Below are 4,991 nucleotides of genomic sequence, written 5' to 3'. Positions count from 1 at the left end.
TTTTACCACAAGAGGATGGAAGGTGATTTGAAACCACATCACAGCATGATACAGATATATGACACAACTGCAATTTAATAATAATACAGACGGTAAACAAGTGCCTATATAAGGTTATTATCAAAAAATATAGTTATTGAATAAAATTTAATAAACATCTTACTATATACAATTAATATTTCACATCATTTATCTGGCAAGTGGATATATTAGGTTATTATCAATAAAGTTGATTGTTATCTTTTGGGTTTTTTATCAACCCTTTAGCGGGCGACTTTTTGGATCATAAATATCTTTTAAACCTATTGAGGAAAAAAAAAATGAGACAGACCTTCCCTTCTCAATTGTCAGCCAGGCTAGGCTAGGCCATGAGGTCCTCCAAGACCAAACGATACTAAGAGGTGTACCTTCAGGGTCTAAGTCGTTGCTCTGCCAAAAGTGATACTACCTACTAAAACGACAAAGTTTTCCAGAACAGAAACATTCTCCAAACTTCCAGCTCCATCCCAGCACCAGCAACAACGTGGAGCCTTTCTGGATAGAGATTGTAATGCGGCAGCCAATATTGCTCAAAAACTCTTTTCAGCAGCGGCACCGTTAAATGAAAGAGGTGTTTTGGTTGAAATATTGTAAAATAATCCAACACTAGCACTACTCCGTGCATTGGTGTAGTCGTATGACCATACACTGAGGCGAAAAGGCCCTTGTTAAAATCTTTGAAGTAAATTATTATAATAGATATTTATATTTTTAAAATAAATATAAAATAAAGTTAATGAAATGGCTTTCCCCTTTGAATCAGATTGGGCCATATTAATTTTAGTTATTGTTATATTAATAATATTGATTATAATATTAGCTACAATTAATTATAAGCGTAAAGATTCTATAAAAGAAAAATCATCATCTACTACTAATCCTTTACTGGGCAACCACCCGCCAACCATATAGGATTGAAATTTCTTTTCATTTTTCAGCAAACACTCACCGAAGTAGGGGTGTGACTATGGATCCAAATATCATCAAAAAAGAACCTCTGGAACCTTTTGATGAAAAAGTAATTAATTCTTTTACAACCATAATGAAAAATTATACTATAGCTTCAACTTTAGTTTTTTTATTTTTAAAAAATTTTCCCTAATCTTTTTTTTTTTTTAGTTTTCTGAAGAAAGAGTATTTATATTTTAATTTTTTAAACATTCTAAAGGTTTTCTTTGTAACATAATTATCTAAAGAGAATTTTTTAGGTTGATTGTTGGGCCACATCTTTTGGAGAGGAGCCAATTGGGATCTCGTAGTAATATATAAAAGAAGAAGAGAATGATATAAAGAAGAAGAGGTGGATATAAAAGAAGAACCTCTGGAATCATCTAATTTTTTAAATAAAATTTATACGGATAAAAAAATTTACTGCTGTTCCTATTGCAATAAGTCATTCCTAAGGAAAGCATATATGAAAAGACACATGGCTATACATTGCGATGAGAGGGCCTATAAATGTGATAAGTGTAATAAATCTTTTAAAATAAAAGAATATCTAAAAACACACGAGAGGATACATACAGGGGTAAAATTGTTTGTTTGCAAATACTGTGGTAGGAAGTTTATGAGGAAAGAGGACACGATGGTTCACGAACGCATTCATACAGGAGAAAAGCCATATATATGTCCTCAATGTGATCGTAGTTTTCGAACTCGGTCTCATATCAGAGCCCACATCAAAACACATCTGTAAAAAATCTTTGTATAATGTTTTTTTTTTTAATAAAGTTTTTTCCTCTCCTTTAAACCCTTTAGCAGGTAAATGATTGTATTATATTTGGAATTTTTTCTCTCTCTCAAGGTTGTGTTGTTAGTCTTGGGAAAATAAAAAAAAGGTATTATATTCTTTTTTATTTTAGCCTATTAATTTTTACATTCAAAAATGGAAATTTATATATTTCCATCTTACTCTTCAGTCAAAATCTTAAATCTAAATAATACTTGAATTATTTGGATGCTATAAAATATAACATTTATTTGAAAGGTCTCTAGTCTTCCCAAATGGGTTCTGTTACTACAGCTACTGAGATTAATCCATATTTATTTCTCAAAGACATAATAAAAGGTTGATTAACGGTAAGAGTTGGAACCCCATCAACATAAGAGTCGACACCAATTCTGACCCCTTTTTCATCCATCTCAAATTTATTTTCCAAATGAATATTATACACATATACACCTTCTTCAATAAACTTTGACATAAAATTTCCCCTCATATAAGGAGGTGGATACAAAGAATGTGATTTGCTTATTTTAACTTTTGGAAGCACAACTTTATGAAGACCATTATATTTCCTAACTTCATACTTTTCCAACAAATTTTTATTAAAGACCACCCTTTTTAAATGGGTTAGTTCTTTTTTAGTAAATTTCTCATCTCGTGCAGTAAAGAAGAAATCTTTTTTGGAAGATATGAATATTGTCACCACACTATCATCTTCTGTATTTATTTCAAAAAAATTAATTCCATCTGAAAAGCCAATTTTACTAAGACCGCCTGAAAACATCTTAGCTTTTCTTTGGGGTTTTTTTCACCTATTCCCCAAAAGGGTTGAGTACCAGCATCTTTCATGTTATTCTTCCAACGGATGTTTACATTGAGACCAATACAGGGAACAAAAGCCAGACATGATGAGGGTGGTAATTTCAACTCATAACTACTACCGAAAAGCTTCTTCATCATCTCTTCCATCAGTTTTCTTAGACTTTCTTGATTTCTTCGCTCGAACTGACCAACCGATAAATATTTCTCTTTTCTTAACTTGGATAAATAAGATTTTTCTTTCATTTCCAAATCTTTAGCCAGAAATAGACCCACATTCATTCTTCCACTTTCGTGTAACTCAGCAAAATTAAACATAAAAACAGATACAGCTTCATCTCCTTTATCTAAGTGCCATATAATATCAAGGAGATACTTGAAAGCAAAGAACGAGATGTATGTATTCCCATTATCATTCTTGAGAGCCTCTATCATAATGGATTTATCCCGATTCTTCATCAGGGGGTCCTCTTCTCTCTTGTACGCCTCCATCTTTTCTTATAGCTCTTGTCGGGATGAGAGGAGCTTTATATATCCCCTGTTGCCCCTTTCCTATATTGTTTTTATTTTTTCTGTTTCATATAACTTATTATCTTGAGAATAATTTATACAAATTTTTATTATAAGAATCAAAATATACAAAAAACCCAAACACATATATCAATTTCATTTCTCTATATATAAAAATAAAAAAGGTATTATATTTTATAATCAAAAATGAAAATTTATATATTTCTATCTTACTCTTCAGTCAAAATCTTAAATCTAAATAATACTTGAATTATTTGGATGCTATAAAATATAACATTTATTTGAAAGGTCTCTAGTCTTCCCAAATGGGTTCTGTTACTACAGCTACTGAGATTAATCCATATTTATTTCTCAAAGACATAATAAAAGGTTGATTAACGGTAAGAGTTGGAACCCCATCAACATAAGAGTCGACACCAATTCTGACCCCTTTTTCATCCATCTCAAATTTATTTTCCAAATGAATATTATACACATATACACCTTCTTCAATAAACTTTGACATAAAATTTCCCCTCATATAAGGAGGTGCATCCAAAGAATGTGATTTGCTTATTTTAACTTTTGGAAGCACAACTTTATGAAGACCATTATATTTCCTAACTTCATACTTTTCCAACAAATTTTTATTAAAGACCACCCTTTTTAAATGGGTTAGTTCTTTTTTAGTAAATTTCTCATCTCGTGCAGTAAAGAAGAAATCTTTTTTGGAAGATATGAATATTGTCACCACACTATCATCTTCTGTATTTATTTCAAAAAAATTAATTCCATCTGAAAAGCCAATTTTACTAAGACCGCCTGAAAACATCTTAGCTTTTCTTTGGGTTTTTTTTTTCACCTATTCCCCAAAAGGGTTGAGTACCAGCATCTTTCATGTTATTCTTCCAACGGATGTTTACATTGAGACCAATACAGGGAACAAAAGCCAGACATGATGAGGGTGGTAATTTCAACTCATAACTACTACCGAAAAGCTTCTTCATCATCTCTTCCATCAGTTTTCTTAGACTTTCTTGATTTCTTCGCTCGAACTGACCAACCGATAAATATTTCTCTTTTCTTAACTTGGATAAATAAGATTTTTCTTTCATTTCCAAATCTTTAGCCAGAAATAGACCCACATTCATTCTTCCACTTTCGTGTAACTCAGCAAAATTAAACATAAAAACAGATACAGCTTCATCTCCTTTATCTAAGTGCCATATAATATCAAGGAGATACTTGAAAGCAAAGAACGAGATGTATGTATTCCCATTATCATTCTTGAGAGCCTCTATCATAATGGATTTATCCCGATTCTTCATCAGGGGGTCCTCTTCTCTCTTGTACGCCTCCATCTTTTCTTATAGCTCTTGTCGGGATGAGAGGAGCTTTATATATCCCCTGTTGCCCCTTTCCTGTATTGTTTTTATTTTTTCTGTTTCATATAACTTATTATCTTGAGAATAATTTATACAAATTTTTATTATAAGAATCAAAATATACAAAAAACCCAAACACATATATCAATTTCATTTCTCTATATATAAAAATAAAAAAGGTATTATATTTTATAATCAAAAATGAAAATTTATATATTTCTATCTTACTCTTCAGTCAAAAGATGAAAGGAAAATCTGCTATAAAATATAATATTTATTTGAAAGGTCTCTAGTCTTCCCAAATGGGTTCTGTTACTACAGCTACTGAGATTAATCCATATTTATTTCTCAAAGACATAATAAAAGGTTGATTAACGGTAAGAGTTGGTATAACCCCATCAATACAACAGGCGATACCAATCGATGCAATTCTGACCCCTTTTTCATCCATCTCAAATTTATTTTCCAAGTGAATTTCATTCAGATATACACCTTCTTCAATAAACTTTGAC

This window comes from Coenobita brevimanus, unplaced genomic scaffold (assembly GCF_032717465.1).
Source record: "Coenobita brevimanus isolate Jiangsu-jjx unplaced genomic scaffold, ASM3271746v2 jjx.HiC_scaffold_473, whole genome shotgun sequence".
NCBI classification, from domain to species: Eukaryota; Metazoa; Arthropoda; class Malacostraca; order Decapoda; family Coenobitidae; genus Coenobita; species Coenobita brevimanus.
The sequence above is the reverse complement of the archived record's forward strand: the minus strand, read 5'-3'. Positions refer to the sequence as shown.